This window comes from Schistocerca americana, unplaced genomic scaffold (assembly GCF_021461395.2).
Source record: "Schistocerca americana isolate TAMUIC-IGC-003095 unplaced genomic scaffold, iqSchAmer2.1 HiC_scaffold_164, whole genome shotgun sequence".
Classification (NCBI taxonomy): Eukaryota; Metazoa; Arthropoda; class Insecta; order Orthoptera; family Acrididae; genus Schistocerca; species Schistocerca americana.
Genome location: NW_025725728.1, coordinates 1 through 20084, shown reverse-complemented (window position 1 = coordinate 20084; position 20084 = coordinate 1).

The window sequence follows — 20084 nt, the reverse complement described above, 5'->3', positions numbered from 1 at the left end:
GAAGCCGCAGTGTTTCAAGTGCCAGGAGGAAGGGCATGTGGCAAAGCACTGCCGCAACGCCGCCAGGTGCGTCAAGTGCGGGCGTCACCATGACACCCGCACCTGTACCAGCACCAAAGCCGTCAAACCGACGTGCGCCCGCTGTGGCGGTGAGCACGTCGCCAGCTGGCGCGGATGTCAGGCCTTCAACGGCCCAAATCCCGCCACTGCTAAGAAGACTGCGGCCCAGACAAAGAGGCGACGCCGTAGGAGAAGGAGACAACGGTCTGCAGCTGCGGCGAGCAACGGAGGGACAGAAACAGCGAGAGGAGGAGGCAACGCCGCGGGAACAACGGCGGCACCCGGAGGAGATTCGAGGACGGCCACCGCTCACGTGCGGCCGCCTTCCCCCGCCGCCTGTGGCAAGGGCGGTGGAGGGGGGCGGCGGTGCGACGCAGCGAGGGGGAAGACGGCGGCGACAGCTGGTCCCGACATCGACTCGGCCCTCCAGGAGGCGGAATCACGATTCCGCATGGTCCTCCATGCAGAGATGGAGGCCGCCTGCCTCACTCTCCGTGAACACCTCCGCAGCAATACCAGCAAGGGGACGCAGGCGCTGCAGACGGATCAGCAGCGCAAAGACGACGGGCCGACAACACCGGCAACAGATGCAGCACACCCCAGGCGTGACCAGGCCACACAAACGGCCTGGCCGAAGAAGTTGACCATCGGTCGAGCCATACAGGTCTCGTCAGAAGGCACGGGAGCACGTCAGGACCAAAGCGTCCAAAGCAAGGAGTTCGTCAACCACTGGGGAAACCTAGTGGACAGCGAAATCCTGGACGACACCATCCCAAACGTGGCCGACCGAGACGAATACCAAATGAGCTTCCTGCAAAGCAGGGAGCTCATAAGAAGAAAGGAGGAAGCCCTAGAAGAGCAGTTCCGAAGACGGAGAGACGAGCAAGAGGCGGAGCGTGACAGAAGACGCGAAGCCCGCCGTGATCGCCAGCGGCAACGCTGGCAACACGGAAAATAAAGAGAAGGCAAGACACAAGCAGTTCTGGCCGGGTTTTGCAGGTTTTCCTTGGCCGCTAAGGTAAATACCGGAACTGTCCCCTATAAACTCCTGCAAATAAATTCCCAATTGGGAGAAATGCCCCCCCCTTCCTTGCACCACAGCAAAAAAGAATAAACAGAGCCAAAGCAGAATAACCAAACCAAATGGCTGAAAAGAGCATTGCGCGCTCTCAAGCAGCCCGCCCTTCTCCATCTGAGAAGGGAATGAAAAGTGCAAAAAAAAAAAAAAAAAAAAAAAAAAAAAGCGCGCGGGCCCGTTGTCAAGGCAGCACCGGACGCCGCGCCGCACCTAACCTCCACGCACGCCGCTCCGCTACCGCTACCGCTACCGCCATGGCCCGCACAAAGCAAACGGCCCGCAAGTCCACCGGCGGAAAGGCGCCGCGCAAACAGCTCGCCACCAAGGCGGCGAGGAAGAGCGCGCCCGCCACCGGAGGCGTCAAGAAGCCCCACCGCTACAGGCCGGGCACCGTCGCCCTGCGAGAAATCAGGCGCTACCAGAAGAGCACAGAGCTGCTCATCCGCAAGCTGCCATTCCAGCGCCTAGTGCGCGAGATCGCCCAGGACTTCAAGACCGACCTGCGCTTCCAGAGCTCCGCAGTCATGGCCCTGCAGGAGGCCAGCGAGGCCTACCTCGTCGGCCTCTTCGAAGACACCAACCTGTGCGCAATCCACGCCAAGCGCGTCACCATCATGCCCAAGGACATCCAGCTCGCGCGCCGCATCCGCGGCGAGCGCGCCTAAACCGCGCCGCGGCACCGCACCGCACAAACAAAAACGGCCCTTTTCAGGGCCACTAACATCTCTCCGTCGCGAGCAAACTTTGTCGGTCGCCTGCCTCTCGCCCCGCAACCCAAAAACAAAAACCACCACTTCCCGTCCGTCCGTCCGCCACACCCGCTCACTCTGCCTGCCTGCTACCAGCGCGCAACAATCACACATCATCCCTCCCCGGCGCTCAAAGCGCACAATACCCAACGGCCGACGTCACACCGCACGGGTGGCTGGCTGGCCGGCCGCCGCTTTCGTTTCGAAAACAAAAAAAAAAAAAACCCGCACTCCACTCCGACGGCCAACGGCCAGGCAGGCGCGCTCGCTCGCTCTACACGCCACCGAAATCCCCGCCGACTCCTTCCACATCTCAACGTGCCCCCCGTTGCAAAACATAACACACACACACACAAAGGAACAAAACAAAACAAAGACCAGACACGACTAGACAAGACAGACATCCGAGAAGAACGAACGCAGGCAAGCCAACCAACGTATTCAAACAAAACAACGTGACAGAAAACCAACCGTCGGCCGCCGCCACAAACACGGCGACAATCAACCACGACAACAACAACAACAACAACAACACCGCTTACCGCTACCGCCGCCCACACCCGCCACCGACCCCCGCAATCCAACCACCACGGCACGCAAACAGCATCCCCACGGGCATACAGAAACGCCAGACAGACACCCACACCAAACGCAACACGACAATCAAAACCTTCCCCGACGTGCTTTGATGGCCCTGAGAAGGGCCGTTTTGGGCCGCGCGTCTCTTGCGCGCCACTAGACGACGACGGGGGGTGGGGACGACGGAGTCAAGCGCCAAACCCTTCCTTTCCCATCTCTTTCTCCTCTACTCTACTCTACTTCTTCTTCTTGGGCGAAGCCTTCGCCTTAGACGGCGTCGTCGCCTTCTTCGGGCGCGGCGCCTTCGGCTTCTTCGTCGGAACCTTGGCGGCCTTCTTCGCCTTCGACGGCGACTTGGCCTTGGCCGGCTTGGCCGCAGCCGCCTTCTTCGCACCCGCGGGAGCGGCCGACGCCGCAGACGCCTTCTTGGCGGCGCCCGCCTTCCGACCGGTCGCCGCCTTCACGCCACCAGCCTTCTTTGCGCCGGCCGCACGGGCGCCCTTCTTCTCCTTGCTGGCCGGAGCGGCGCGCTTCTTCTTGGCACCGCCAGCACGAGCCTTGCCGCCCTCGGCCGCCCCCCCGCCGCCGGCGCCGGCAAGCTTGAACGAGCCGGACGCGCCCTTCCCCTTCGTCTGCACCAGCTCGCCCGCCACGACGGCCGACTTGAGGTACTTCTTGATAAACGGCGCCAGCTTCTCCGCGTCCAGCTTGTAGTGCGCGGCTATGTACTTCTTGATCGCCTGCAGCGACGACCCGCCGCGCTCCTTCAGACTCTTGATGGCGGCCGTCACCATCTCAGAGGTGCGCGGGTGCGCAGGCTTGGCGCGCGGCTTCTTCGCAGACGACGCAGACTTGGCCTTCTTCGTAGTGCCGGTGGCGGCGGGTGCCGCAGCAGTCTCGTTCGTAGCCGCCTGATCTGCCATTTCGACGACGCGCGTAACACACAGCGAGAGCGAGCGGGACGGCAGGCACGCAAGCACAGCACAGCAGCAGAGCAGAGAATCACAAGGCCCAGCCAGTGTCGCGGGCGGGCGCGGACGGCCGAGAGAGCGGCCGCCACTCTGCGCGCCGCCGCGCCGCGCCTCCCGCGCTTGCTACCGCCCAACGTCCGACAGCCTGTGCGGAGCAGCCCCAAACCTGCGCCACAACCGCCCGCGCCTTTCAAACCACCGAGGATGGGGCTACACACAGCCACACCACAGTCGCCAACCAGTCGCCACGGCAGCGCCGCAAACCACGGCCAAACTGCAGCTACCGCGCGCTACAGCCTGGGTCGGCCCGCCGAGAATCGCCGCCCCCGCCCAAATGCCGCCCCCACAGCCCCAGCCGACGACCCGCCACAATGGCCAAACCTTCGGCAAAACTCCCACACCGTCGCCGCGGCAGCCCGGCCAGCGCGGCCGGCGCCACAGCCACACAAGCCGAGGCGTGCGGCGATGACGGCCGTGCAAACGCGCCTCCGCCGCCCCATCGCCTTCCGTCGCCCTCCCGCCGTTTCCCGATCGGCCCGCAGCCGTCGGGCCACATCGCGCGCCGTCCTCCTCCTCTCGCCCGCCAACATTCACAGCCGTTTCTCAACAATTGCCCGCCGCAAACGGACGCCGCCTGCGCAACAGGCGCCGCCGCCCCTCGCCGCTTCCGACCCAACCCCTCGACCGAGGCAAACCGCAATCCGAATCTACAGACCAACCCAATCTGCCGTCAAGCACACACGACAGCCGACCTTACACGTTACGCGTTACACATTACGTTTACACGTCTACGTTAGGTTAGGTTAGGTTAGGTGGACGTGGGTTAGGTTAAGGGGACTTGGGTTAGGTTAAGCGTCAAACTTAGGTTAAGCATTCAAACACGTCAGGCGTCAGAGGTTAGGTTAGGTTAGGTTAGGTTAGGTTAGGTTACACGTTAGGTTAAGGGGTCAGTGCTAGGTTAAGAAGCGTCAAACGTAGGTTAAAAAAGCGTTCAAACGTGAGGCGTGAGCCGGACAGCTTACCTTACGTAGACGTTAGGGGCTCACAGGCTGAGCTCACCTCGCCACACCACACCACAGGTTAGGTTCGGTTCGGTTCGCTCGGCTCAGCGTAAAGCGCCGAGGTCAGGGTTACGTTCGTTCACCTTCGGGCGCCACACTTTCGGTTGAAAGGTCGCGACGGGACGACGTCGGCAGGCACGCCGCAAACGAACAAAAACGTACAGACGACGTCGAAAACCGCCGACAGACGGGGGAGCAGCACGACCACGACCAGATACCGAGCGCGAACGAGACACACGCGAACCACCCCCACCGGCCAAAGGGCACCACACAACAACCCAGAGCACCACGTGTCGACACCAGAGCAACCCGCCGCTCACGCGACATGGCTGGCACCGAAGGGCAACCGCCCGCAACTGCGCTTTCCGCGCCGGCCCGGATGCACGTCGTGCTACAACAACACCACTACCGTACACAGCCGCTGTTCACAACATCACTATCAATGGCGCGCCCGCGGCTCGCCGCCGTCGCAGTCGCAGCCCCAACGCCAGCACTTTTGCACCACCATTCACACGCACCGCAACACAGCTCGCCGACACAGCCGAACAAAACAAACACCACACAACAACAGCAACAACGCCGCCGCCTCTACTTGTGCCGGCGACCCACCCCGCCGATGGCGCACCTTTCGCCAGCCGGCAATCGACACACACGCACCCACCCACCGGGGCCCAGTGCAAAAAAAAAACACACAAAAACAAAAAAACAAAACAACACAAACGACACGGGAAGCGCACACCGCCACTTCGCGCGCACGCCACCAACCAGTCGTCGTCTCAAAATAACAAACACAAACAAAATAAACTAACAACTAGGGCAACACAAAACAAAAACGCCTCGCACGAACCGCCCACAAAAAGGACAAGCACACGCACAGCCTCTGCTGACGACCACGACGCAGCGGCACGCTGCTCCTGTCCCGCGCCCCGCGCCCCGCGCCACGCGCCCCGCGCCCCACTCGATTCACAACTCACGCGACACCGTCAACGACGGGCTCGCTTCCCGCAACCTACCACCTTTCCGCCACGACGCACAGCCCCAGCCCCACCCGACGACTGCACTTTCACCACCGCCTCCCCCTTCCCCCCCCAAAACACACACACACACACACACACACACACACACACACACACACAGCCAGCCAAAAACGCACTCGCGACCCACACATGCACGTGCATCGGCACACGCCAACCAGTCAACGTCGACAACCACACGCAAGGCTCGAAACGAAAACGAAACCGGCGTCCTTCCACGTTGCCATCAAGCTACGCGACACAAGACACAAGGAACCAACACAACAGCCGGCCCCACTAATTCCCACTCTCACGCCGCAAAAAGCACACCGAAACCGCCAAACACGCACGCACATTCCCCTTCGCACTGACACCACCGACCGGCTCGCTACCACACACCTCTCGGCAGCCGTTTCACGCCAATTCGCCACACCGCCCACACAGTCGACAAGCGCCCGCCCTGTACGGCACACGCAACGACGCAGCGCAGCAAAGGGCGCCCGCAACACATACCTCTCCGCCGCCCGACGCGCCAACCGCCACACCACACCGCCAGCCACTCGCAAATTGTGCACTGCCACCAGCCACACGTCCAACACGCCGCGCCGCCTCCGGCCACCCGCCAGGGGGCGCTCACGTCCGCGACAACAGCGCGGCCCGCCGGGCCGGGCCGAACCGAACCGAGCCGCCGCTGCTCTGCACTCGGCACGGCCACACCCTGCTGCAGACCGGGCTCGTCCCTCTGTACGCGTCTGCCTGCGCATCAACACAACACGACCTCTTTTTTTTTTCTCTCTCTACCGCCATCCCTTCTTCTCGCGTTTTACTCGTTGTTGCAGCAGCGGCGCACACCTACACATCCACAGCCCCAGCCGAGCCGGCCTCACCTCAGGGCCCGCCGCCAGCGTCTCCTCCTCGGGCACAGGTGCGGTGCTGTGGCCGCCCATCCAACCGCATTGCTGGCCGTCCAGCCACCAGGCGTTCCCACTGCCGCGAGCCACGCCGCGCACCGACCCTGCTGCAGAAAACGAAGCATAGCCAGAGACCGACCGATACACAAAGCAAGCCGTCGCCTCGCCTCTTGTCCTTCCTGCCTTCCTTCCGCCCCCGCCCCCGCCCTTCTCACACCACCGCCTCTCCACTTTCGCCCCCCCCTCCTTTTTTTTTTGTTTTCTTCTTCTTTCTTTCTTTCTTTCTTTCTTTCTTTCTTTCTTTGGCCCTCTCTCCTTCCCGCCATGGCGGTTACGGCACCGCCTGCAGCGGCAGATTTTTTGCGCCCACACGCCTACTCCTACCACCATTAACCTTGCCTTGCCCTGCCCTGCCCTGCCCTGCCCTGCCCTGCCCATCAACGTCGCAGTCGAACCGACGCTTGCCAACACACTGCCCACGTTCCTTTCTCTTTTCGGCCTACGCCCATTACGCGCCGCCGCCACAGCACCTTCCCTTCCCACAACACACCGACGTCATCACACGCACCCAAAACAGGGGCCACGACCGTGTTCCTCGCCCACTCCCATCCCGCACGGTACGCACATTCCCAACTACTACCGCGCACCCTCCCTTTCCAATCTGTGTGTCTCTGTGTCTGTGTCCTGTCCGCGCGTGACGCCTCTCAACATCCGCCGTCCCCCGTCCCGTTTTCGCCCCCATGCCGTCGTCGCGCCGCCTCCGCCCCTGTCCGCCCCGCACCACACCATACACCGCTGCTTGTCCCGGCCGTTGCCACCAAAGGCGCCGACCGCAAACGCGCCACGCCGCAGCCCCCGTGCGTCTCGCGCTCGCTTGCATCTCCGTGCCGACGCTGCCTCTCTTCCCGCTCGCACTCGACCTCGACAACACAGTCTTTGGCTCCGCCACTGCGTGTTCCGGTGGTACGCACGCTGCAACACGTATGTATTCATTACCAGAGCGATGGCGAGGCATGACAGCATCTCTGTCTGACCAGAGAGTTCTTTATCGCTGCTAGTCGGCGCTTGGACCGCGCCAGACGACAGTAGTGGCACGCACCGGGTCGCCAGGAACAGTTGTTATATATATATTGTAGCGCGAGTCGGGAGAGGTAGTAGTCGGTCGACAGTAGTAGCGGGTGGACGGTTGTACTGAGCGGGCGTCGGCGGCGTGCTCTGCTCGTCTCGCGACTCTGGTCACGGTTCGGGACGATGTATAGTCTATTGTGTTATAATCAAAAGGTGGTGTGACGCTGCATTGCGCAAATCTGATAACGTATGTTCATTGTACTTATTTTGTTCAACAACAAAAGCCCCACTATTACTTTTTTTCTAAAGTAACTTTTGTCTCTTAACGAAAAACATTCACTTTTTAAAGACTACTTCCTATGGCATTTCCCTCCAAGGAGTGCAATTAATTACCAGCCAGCACTCATTCATTGCACACAGCTGTGTAAGCGGTATCTACAATTGAGGAGCGGATATAAATGCAATTTTTTTTTTTTTTTTTTTTTTTTTTTTTTTTTTTTTTTTTTTTTTTGTGTGTGTGTGTGTGTTGTAACCTCCCAGCAAAATTTAAAATAATGGACAATGTTATTTACGGATGCTAATGGACATTGCGCTAATTGTAACCTCGCCCACAATGAGAGGTATTGAAAACGGCAACAAAAATGTGAAATTCGCAATCTGACTCAAATATAAAGTCTTCACACAACATTTAAAAAAGTCCGTTCAGTGACAAGAAACTTCAATTAAACCGAAATATCGGTCTTTGGCCCTGTGCAAAACAATCAGACTTAAAGTCTTACCTCCGAATAAATGGATGTCACATTTCTGCTCTGGTTGTTGCGCAGCGCTTGGAGGAACTGCATTGCAAATAATAATATTCTCTTTTTTTGTGATTTTAGTGACATTTTTCTTCAAAGAAGTGGAATGAAATGTGAAGTGCAACGAACTCTTTAGTTCAATAAAAAATTAAATGTTTGAAAAATGCTTTTGAAATAAAAATTATTATTGGGGAACTTGTTGGAGAATAATTACAATTTTTCATTATCTAATGATTATATTAATTAACAGTATACCTTATTCACCATCTTGACCAGTGTTGCCGACCGCCTACATCACACAACCGCACTCGGCTGCTACTACTGACCGACCGCTCTGCATGACGACTATTAGCGTACTGCACGCGACGACTACTGACAGAGTACAGCCCTCAACTACACAGAGCTACGGACTCGCAACAACTACTGACTGACTGACTGACTGACTGGGAACCGCTCGCAACACTCGCGCAGTCCAGCGCAAACTCTCTGGTCACAGATGCTACAATGTCTCGCCATCGCTACTATGTTACATACGTGTTTCAGTGTCTTTTTCATTGGGGTAACGATCTTTGGCTCTTTTTATTCTGAATACAGGGCCAAAGGTCAACGCTGCTGCCCTTATACAATTTATCAGGTTTCATTATGTCTGTTGCAATGTTACATACGGTTCACTCTTTCATTAATATTATCGTTGGGTTTGTTTTGTAGGGACGTTAACATTCTGGCACATTTTTATTATCATCATCGGACTCTCTGCTATTTGTGCAGGGAGGTCATACCTGGGTCCATTTCCATTTCCATTTACATTTTAATATTGATAGACTTTTTGTTTTCTTGTTGTTTTTCCTTCTTTTTTGTTGTTGTTTTTTTTTGTTTTGTTTTTCCCGCTCTCACCACCACCGCCGCATCACGCCTTCCGTTTTCTTGGTTTCTTTTCTGTTCTTCAACTGCTTCAACATCACCGCGCCCCATTTCCACACCACAGCCATCAGCCTCCAAGACGGGCGGGCGCAGTGTGCCATTTCCGGCGCACAAGCACACCCGTACGGTACTCTCCTCGCCCCCACGCCACCAACAACACAGCGACCACGCGGCTTTCAGGCACGGCACGGCACCGGCGAAATGCGCCGCCCCCGCCCCTCCGCGCATCCGTCCGTCTCGCCACGTTCACTGACAGCCGCGTCTGCGGCTACACCACGACAACCACAACACAACACCGCTCCCCTCCCTGGCAACTCACATTGTTTTTCTCCTCCTCTTTTGCACAAACCACAACGCCGAGCACAGGCGCAAGCCACCCACACCGCGCCCCTCCCCGTCCCGTCTTTGGCCGCCGCTCCTCGTTTCCTCGTTTGCCCCCTCCCATCTCCCGAAATGCCATGCCAGCAGCGTTACGCATGCCCCTCCCCTGTCCACACAACACTACCGCCTAACGAACAGCCTTCCGGGCCACATGCAGGGCACGCCCACCTCCAAACACTGCCAATTCACGGACGCACGCACACACACACACACACTCACTTTCTCGACACCTTTCTGTACGGAGGGTGCGTCATCTCGACCGTGACAGAGTGACGGCAACTATCGACGATCCATTTCCCCCCACTGGTAAAACATGTCCACTAACACCTACATACATCATTCAAGTACACAGACAATAGCATACACACAATGGGAGGGCACACGAACATGGACGGCACGGCACTGTCATACACTCTTCCTCAGAACCATATCAACAAACGTTACGTACATCCGGGAAAGCGAAAGCGAAAGCGAAAGCAAAAAAAGCAAAGGCAAAGCCCAATGCAGCCGTCAAAGGTAACGTTCACCACGGCAGACACTTGCAGCCGCGCCGCCGTTAAACGCATTTCAGTGCGGCTCCAATACGCCTCCGACACGGGAGCGTTCCGTTGCTCTACGAATGCGTTTCTCCCCTTTTTCCCTTCCTCTCTCTTTTGCCCCCCCTCCTTGCACTCGTGCCTCATTCCTCACGTTCTGCCCAGACATTCGACCGATCAAAGTCAACCTTTCGTTACCGTTCTCAGCGCGACGGTGTACAACAGTATGACGGGTGTGCCCACGACTTCGGTTCAGTTGCGTGACGCCGGTCTATCGCGTCGATCGACAGTTACTCAGGGGGCGACGGATCGGACCACGTCACCGACACACAAAACACTTTCAAACAAACAAATACATACCGGATGGACACAGACAAACACGTGTACAGACATTCGCCAAACAAACGACCGCCGCCGCCGCCGCCGCCGTCGTCGCGCTTACTGTACTGCACTGGACACGCGTGCATCTTGAATGACGACATCGGTGTGCGTGCGTCGTACGCAATCAGTCAGACACGGCTATCAAACATCAGAGTCGAATGGTACATCATCGTGCGTGTCGCCGTACACGTACAGTACAATACAACAACAATGCGTCTTAATGGCACGTTCATTTCAACGTCACTCACACACCTCCACGCTGCAGTTACGTCGCACCATTGTCAAACTCGGCGTACAGCAAAGGGAATAGTGGGCGGCAAAAAAAAAACAAACCAAACGAAAACATTTCACATTTCACCCTCGCCATGTATGATGTGCAAAAAAAAACAAACCCGCAAACGGCCGTCGTTACGGTGACACAAAAGTCGCCGATCGCACTGTCCCCCCTCGCAGACGGGTAACACACACACACACACACACACACACACACACACACACACACACACACACCAACAACACCAATGGGTCAAAAACCACGCCAACGAGGCGTGCCACCATTCCACGCCACGGCGACCAACCTCGTGGCCGTACCCCGCGCAACACGCTTTGACGCGCCCCCCCCACCCACAATCAAAATGCACACATACATCACAGCCGTCCACACAAACAACAACAACAACAACAACAACAACAACAATTCCGCCCTTCCCGCAAAAGGCAAGTTGGTGGCCCTGAAAAGGGCCGTTTTGCCGCTCTCGCAACGGAGGAGCCTTCTCCATCCTTCCTTCCATTCCAGAGCCACCTCCTTACTTGGAGCTCGTGTACTTGGTCACCGCCTTCGTGCCCTCGCTCACGGCGTGCTTGGCCAGCTCGCCAGGCAGCAACAGCCGCACAGCGGTCTGGATCTCGCGGGACGTGATGGTCGAGCGCTTGTTGTAGTGCGCCAGGCGAGAAGCCTCGGCCGCAATGCGCTCGAAAATGTCGTTCACGAAGCTGTTCATGATGCTCATCGCCTTCGACGAGATGCCCGTGTCAGGGTGCACCTGCTTCAGCACCTTGTAGATGTAGATGGCATAGCTCTCCTTCCTCTTGCGCTTCTTCTTCTTGTCGCCCTTCGAAATGTTCTTCTGCGCCTTGCCAGCCTTCTTGGCGGCCTTCCCGCTAGTCTTGGGCGGCATCTCGAACCAACGTACGGCAGCAGCAACACCAGTAGCAAGCGCTCCGCTCTAGTCAGCGTCTCCCCACACAGTGGCACCCGCCGCCAGCCGCCGCCGCACCTTTACCAGCTCGCCCTGTTGCGGCCGCCGACCAATGGGGCGCGCGCGCAACCGGCCGCCGCACCCGAGCCCATAAAGCACCCCCACCCCGGCTGCGCCGGCATTCCCGCTCACGCCGCGGAGAGTACACGTTAGCTCGTTGTCGCTGTTACTACTCGTGATGTCGGGACGCGGAAGTGGACGCAAAGCTGCTGCCTTGGCTGAGTTGCTGCTCACGTTAGCAGGACCAGCCGGGAAGAAGAAGAAGAAGTCTACACCGCAGTGCTTTCGCTGCCAAAAGCTTGGCCACGTCGCCAAGCACTGCAGCGGAGCAGTCGCGTGTTTGAAGTGTGCGCAAGCGCACGACACACGCGACTGCAAGAAGCAGAAGGACGCCCCCTGCACCTGCGCCAACTGTGGTGGCGCACACGCGGCTAACGCCCGTTCCTGCGCCTACAGGAGAAATTGGCGCGGACCAGAGAAGACGCAGAAGCAAGTGACCACCACACACGAAGAGGTGGTCACTCGCACAGAAGACGTCATCACCAGGCGCCTCAACGACGCCGTAGAAGAAGCCATGTCCGCCTTCAAATCCGCCATGGCGGAAGAGAGGGCGGCCATGCTGGCGGAACTGGGCGAGGCTCGGCGTCAGATTGCTGAGCTGACGCATGAGCTTCGCTCAGCCAAGGCAGCATCCGCCACAGCGGTCGACACCGCCAGCCAGACGACTCCTCCACGAGAGAAGAAGTTTGCGACGGTGGCCACGCAGACCGACGTGCCTGCCGAAGGGGAGCCCAAGACGGACACCGAGGCAGCAGCACACGAAGACGAGTGGGAAGAAGTCCCATTCCTCCCGCTTCCGGACATGTACAGCGCAAGCGCTGTGACGCAGAAGATCGCTGCATCGCTTCGCGACGGTACTTACCCCCACCACGATAACCCTTATCCTTTCGTTCCGCCTACCCATCCTAAACCACAACTCCCACATCGCCCACTCGGGTACCCAGAAGGCCTTCTTGGTCTTTCTAGGGAGGAGTTCAATCTGATTGACTCCTACCCTATCTTCACAGATGCGCAGATGCGCTGTATCATCATCGCTCTCGTCAACGGGGAGTATGATAAAGCGGGATGCATTTTGCACAACATCCCAACCGAGGAAGGACCCTCAACAACAGCAAAGAAAAAGAAGAAAAGTCGTCACACCGACAAGTACAGGAAGTAGGTCATCGGCACTCCTTGCCAGTACAGAGAAACCTACCAGTACAGACAGAAGATCCACCCAGATTCCCAGGGGAGTAAAGGCCAAACGGCCACAAACTTCCAACAGAACATCCTCACAGTGAGGAAGTCACAAAAGGAGAGCAGAGGCTGCGCCGGCACGCACTCCGCTGCTCGACTCGCTGCCGCTCGCACCGGTCGTTTTCGTTTCCGTTTCGTGTGCACCGTCGCTAGCCCATCGCCATGTCCGGACGCGGAAAGGGAGGCAAAGTCAAGGGCAAGTCAAAGTCCCGCTCAAGCAGGGCTGGGCTCCAGTTCCCGGTCGGCAGAATCCACCGCCTCCTGCGCAAGGGAAACTACGCAGAGCGCGTCGGCGCCGGGGCGCCCGTCTACCTCGCCGCCGTCATGGAGTACCTCGCGGCTGAGGTGCTCGAGCTGGCCGGAAACGCGGCCCGCGACAACAAGAAGACGCGCATCATCCCGCGCCACCTGCAGCTTGCCATCCGCAACGACGAGGAGCTCAACAAGCTCCTGTCGGGCGTCACCATCGCACAGGGTGGTGTCCTGCCCAACATCCAGGCCGTCCTGCTGCCAAAGAAGACCGAGAAGAAGGCCTAAAGGAGGCCAGGCAATCGCAGCGCCGCGTGCTCCCCTGCACGCAACGCGCTTTGCCGGCTCGGCCCACAACAATCGGCCCTTTTCAGGGCCACCACACAAACCTACGTCCAAAGCAAAATTTCAGTCGTCCTCGCCGCACCTTGTTTTGTTTTTTAACTTTGCACTGTCACAGCACAGCCGCCGCCGGCGCACGTCCGCCATCTTGTCGTCCACACAGCCCGTGTGGCCCAACACACACACATTTTGCACGGTCGCAGTCGCCTTCCAAACCGACAACGGCAGCAATAATGACCATTGTTAAAGGGAGGCGTGTCGACACACCGCCCTCCACTCCCGCGCGCAACGGCCGTCGACACGAACGAAACAGCTGATCCGGCCGCCTATGCCCACACGCCTTGCCTCGGAAACCCCAACGCCGCCGCAAACAAACACACAGAGCCAAACCACGCAAGCAAATAATCACCGCCTCTCGCACAACAACACACAGCCCGCCATCTCCGTCGCGATCGATACAAAGACACACAATAACAAACACACAAACGAAGCAGCTCCACACACAGCCAGCCACATGACACGTTTCCTTTCCTTCTCCCCTCCCAGTCACATCACGTCGCTCAAACGGAAAGAAAGAAAGAAAGAAACAAACAAACAAACACACGCAGCAACAACACAGACTCTTTCGCACTTTTCAACTTCCGAACAGTGTGGTGGCCCTGAAAAGGGCCGTTTTCTAGTCTCTCCCACCCACAAGCACGGCCGCGGGAAGGCCAGCGCCCGCTGCGACGCAGCCTAACCGCCGAAACCGTACAGGGTGCGCCCCTGCCTCTTCAGGGCGTACACCACGTCCATGGCCGTCACAGTCTTGCGCTTGGCGTGCTCAGTGTACGTCACCGCGTCGCGGATCACGTTCTCCAGGAACACCTTCAGCACCCCGCGGGTCTCCTCGTAGATCAGACCAGAGATGCGCTTCACGCCGCCCCTGCGAGCCAGGCGGCGGATGGCGGGCTTCGTGATGCCCTGGATGTTGTCGCGCAACACCTTGCGGTGCCGCTTGGCGCCACCCTTGCCGAGCCCCTTTCCTCCCTTGCCGCGGCCTGTCATCCTTCCTTCCTCGGGCAAAGCAAAACGTGCACAAACAGCAGCTGCAGCGGCTGGCGAGTCGGCTACGGTCTGCGCCCAGCGCGCCCGCCGCCCCCCTATATAGACTCTGGCCCGCCCTCCCCCCACCACGCGCAACCGAGGGCATATAAGCGCAGCACGGAGGCGCGCGGGCCCGTTGTCAAGGCAGCACCGGACGCCGCGCCGCACCTAACCTCCACGCACGCCGCTCCGCTACCGCTACCGCTACCGCCATGGCCCGCACAAAGCAAACGGCCCGCAAGTCCACCGGCGGAAAGGCGCCGCGCAAACAGCTCGCCACCAAGGCGGCGAGGAAGAGCGCGCCCGCCACCGGAGGCGTCAAGAAGCCCCACCGCTACAGGCCGGGCACCGTCGCCCTGCGAGAAATCAGGCGCTACCAGAAGAGCACAGAGCTGCTCATCCGCAAGCTGCCATTCCAGCGCCTAGTGCGCGAGATCGCCCAGGACTTCAAGACCGACCTGCGCTTCCAGAGCTCCGCAGTCATGGCCCTGCAGGAGGCCAGCGAGGCCTACCTCGTCGGCCTCTTCGAAGACACCAACCTGTGCGCAATCCACGCCAAGCGCGTCACCATCATGCCCAAGGACATCCAGCTCGCGCGCCGCATCCGCGGCGAGCGCGCCTAAACCGCGCCGCGGCACCGCACCGCACAAACAAAAACGGCCCTTTTCAGGGCCACTAACATCTCTCCGTCGCGAGCAAACTTTGTCGGTCGCCTGCCTCTCGCCCCGCAACCCAAAAACAAAAACCACCACTTCCCGTCCGTCCGTCCGCCACACCCGCTCACTCTGCCTGCCTGCTACCAGCGCGCAACAATCACACATCATCCCTCCCCGGCGCTCAAAGCGCACAATACCCAACGGCCGACGTCACACCGCACGGGTGGCTGGCTGGCCGGCCGCCGCTTTCGTTTCGAAAACAAAAAAAAAAAAAACCCGCACTCCACTCCGACGGCCAACGGCCAGGCAGGCGCGCTCGCTCGCTCTACACGCCACCGAAATCCCCGCCGACTCCTTCCACATCTCAACGTGCCCCCCGTTGCAAAACATAACACACACACACACAAAGGAACAAAACAAAACAAAGACCAGACACGACTAGACAAGACAGACATCCGAGAAGAACGAACGCAGGCAAGCCAACCAACGTATTCAAACAAAACAACGTGACAGAAAACCAACCGTCGGCCGCCGCCACAAACACGGCGACAATCAACCACGACAACAACAACAACAACAACAACACCGCTTACCGCTACCGCCGCCCACACCCGCCACCGACCCCCGCAATCCAACCACCACGGCACGCAAACAGCATCCCCACGGGCATACAGAAACGCCAGACAGACACCCACACCAAACGCAACACGACAATCAAAACCTTCCCCGACGTGCTTTGATGGCCCTGAGAAGGGCCGTTTTGGGCCGCGCGTCTCTTGCGCGCCACTAGACGACGACGGGGGGTGGGGACGACGGAGTCAAGCGCCAAACCCTTCCTTTCCCATCTCTTTCTCCTCTACTCTACTCTACTTCTTCTTCTTGGGCGAAGCCTTCGCCTTAGACGGCGTCGTCGCCTTCTTCGGGCGCGGCGCCTTCGGCTTCTTCGTCGGAACCTTGGCGGCCTTCTTCGCCTTCGACGGCGACTTGGCCTTGGCCGGCTTGGCCGCAGCCGCCTTCTTCGCACCCGCGGGAGCGGCCGACGCCGCAGACGCCTTCTTGGCGGCGCCCGCCTTCCGACCGGTCGCCGCCTTCACGCCACCAGCCTTCTTTGCGCCGGCCGCACGGGCGCCCTTCTTCTCCTTGCTGGCCGGAGCGGCGCGCTTCTTCTTGGCACCGCCAGCACGAGCCTTGCCGCCCTCGGCCGCCCCCCCGCCGCCGGCGCCGGCAAGCTTGAACGAGCCGGACGCGCCCTTCCCCTTCGTCTGCACCAGCTCGCCCGCCACGACGGCCGACTTGAGGTACTTCTTGATAAACGGCGCCAGCTTCTCCGCGTCCAGCTTGTAGTGCGCGGCTATGTACTTCTTGATCGCCTGCAGCGACGACCCGCCGCGCTCCTTCAGACTCTTGATGGCGGCCGTCACCATCTCAGAGGTGCGCGGGTGCGCAGGCTTGGCGCGCGGCTTCTTCGCAGACGACGCAGACTTGGCCTTCTTCGTAGTGCCGGTGGCGGCGGGTGCCGCAGCAGTCTCGTTCGTAGCCGCCTGATCTGCCATTTCGACGACGCGCGTAACACACAGCGAGAGCGAGCGGGACGGCAGGCACGCAAGCACAGCACAGCAGCAGAGCAGAGAATCACAAGGCCCAGCCAGTGTCGCGGGCGGGCGCGGACGGCCGAGAGAGCGGCCGCCACTCTGCGCGCCGCCGCGCCGCGCCTCCCGCGCTTGCTACCGCCCAACGTCCGACAGCCTGTGCGGAGCAGCCCCAAACCTGCGCCACAACCGCCCGCGCCTTTCAAACCACCGAGGATGGGGCTACACACAGCCACACCACAGTCGCCAACCAGTCGCCACGGCAGCGCCGCAAACCACGGCCAAACTGCAGCTACCGCGCGCTACAGCCTGGGTCGGCCCGCCGAGAATCGCCGCCCCCGCCCAAATGCCGCCCCCACAGCCCCAGCCGACGACCCGCCACAATGGCCAAACCTTCGGCAAAACTCCCACACCGTCGCCGCGGCAGCCCGGCCAGCGCGGCCGGCGCCACAGCCACACAAGCCGAGGCGTGCGGCGATGACGGCCGTGCAAACGCGCCTCCGCCGCCCCATCGCCTTCCGTCGCCCTCCCGCCGTTTCCCGATCGGCCCGCAGCCGTCGGGCCACATCGCGCGCCGTCCTCCTCCTCTCGCCCGCCAACATTCACAGCCGTTTCTCAACAATTGCCCGCCGCAAACGGACGCCGCCTGCGCAACAGGCGCCGCCGCCCCTCGCCGCTTCCGACCCAACCCCTCGACCGAGGCAAACCGCAATCCGAATCTACAGACCAACCCAATCTGCCGTCAAGCACACACGACAGCCGACCTTACACGTTACGCGTTACACATTACGTTTACACGTCTACGTTAGGTTAGGTTAGGTTAGGTGGACGTGGGTTAGGTTAAGGGGACTTGGGTTAGGTTAAGCGTCAAACTTAGGTTAAGCATTCAAACACGTCAGGCGTCAGAGGTTAGGTTAGGTTAGGTTAGGTTAGGTTAGGTTACACGTTAGGTTAAGGGGTCAGTGCTAGGTTAAGAAGCGTCAAACGTAGGTTAAAAAAGCGTTCAAACGTGAGGCGTGAGCCGGACAGCTTACCTTACGTAGACGTTAGGGGCTCACAGGCTGAGCTCACCTCGCCACACCACACCACAGGTTAGGTTCGGTTCGGTTCGCTCGGCTCAGCGTAAAGCGCCGAGGTCAGGGTTACGTTCGTTCACCTTCGGGCGCCACACTTTCGGTTGAAAGGTCGCGACGGGACGACGTCGGCAGGCACGCCGCAAACGAACAAAAACGTACAGACGACGTCGAAAACCGCCGACAGACGGGGGAGCAGCACGACCACGACCAGATACCGAGCGCGAACGAGACACACGCGAACCACCCCCACCGGCCAAAGGGCACCACACAACAACCCAGAGCACCACGTGTCGACACCAGAGCAACCCGCCGCTCACGCGACATGGCTGGCACCGAAGGGCAACCGCCCGCAACTGCGCTTTCCGCGCCGGCCCGGATGCACGTCGTGCTACAACAACACCACTACCGTACACAGCCGCTGTTCACAACATCACTATCAATGGCGCGCCCGCGGCTCGCCGCCGTCGCAGTCGCAGCCCCAACGCCAGCACTTTTGCACCACCATTCACACGCACCGCAACACAGCTCGCCGACACAGCCGAACAAAACAAACACCACACAACAACAGCAACAACGCCGCCGCCTCTACTTGTGCCGGCGACCCACCCCGCCGATGGCGCACCTTTCGCCAGCCGGCAATCGACACACACGCACCCACCCACCGGGGCCCAGTGCAAAAAAAAAACACACAAAAACAAAAAAACAAAACAACACAAACGACACGGGAAGCGCACACCGCCACTTCGCGCGCACGCCACCAACCAGTCGTCGTCTCAAAATAACAAACACAAACAAAATAAACTAACAACTAGGGCAACACAAAACAAAAACGCCTCGCACGAACCGCCCACAAAAAGGACAAGCACACGCACAGCCTCTGCTGACGACCACGACGCAGCGGCACGCTGCTCCTGTCCCGCGCCCCGCGCCCCGCGCCACGCGCCCCGCGCCCCACTCGATTCACAACTCACGCGACACCGTCAACGACGGGCTCGCTTCCCGCAACCTACCACCTTTCCGCCACGACGCACAGCCCCAGCCCCACCCGACGACTGCACTTTCACCACCGCCTCCCCCTTCCCCCCCCAAAACACACACACACACACACACACACACACACACACACACACACAGCCAGCCAAAAACGCACTCGCGACCCACACATGCACGTGCATCGGCACACGCCAACCAGTCAACGTCGACAACCACACGCAAGGCTCGAAACGAAAACGAAACCGGCGTCCTTCCACGTTGCCATCAAGCTACGCGACACAAGACACAAGGAACCAACACAACAGCCGGCCCCACTAATTCCCACTCTCACGCCGCAAAAAGCACACCGAAACCGCCAAACACGCACGCACATTCCCCTTCGCACTGACACCACCGACCGGCTCGCTACCACACACCTCTCGGCAGCCGTTTCACGCCAATTCGCCACACCGCCCACACAGTCGACAAGCGCCCGCCCTGTACGGCACACGCAACGACGCAGCGCAGCAAAGGGCGCCCGCAACACATACCTCTCCGCCGCCCGACGCGCCAACCGCCACACCACACCGCCAGCCACTCGCAAATTGTGCACTGCCACCAGCCACACGTCCAACACGCCGCGCCGCCTCCGGCCACCCGCCAGGGGGCGCTCACGTCCGCGACAACAGCGCGGCCCGCCGGGCCGGGCCGAACCGAACCGAGCCGCCGCTGCTCTGCACTCGGCACGGCCACACCCTGCTGCAGACCGGGCTCGTCCCTCTGTACGCGTCTGCCTGCGCATCAACACAACACGACCTCTTTTTTTTTTTCTCTCTCTACCGCCATCCCTTCTTCTCGCGTTTTACTCGTTGTTGCAGCAGCGGCGCACACCTACACATCCACAGCCCCAGCCGAGCCGGCCTCACCTCAGGGCCCGCCGCCAGCGTCTCCTCCTCGGGCACAGGTGCGGTGCTGTGGCCGCCCATCCAACCGCATTGCTGGCCGTCCAGCCACCAGGCGTTCCCACTGCCGCGAGCCACGCCGCGCACCGAC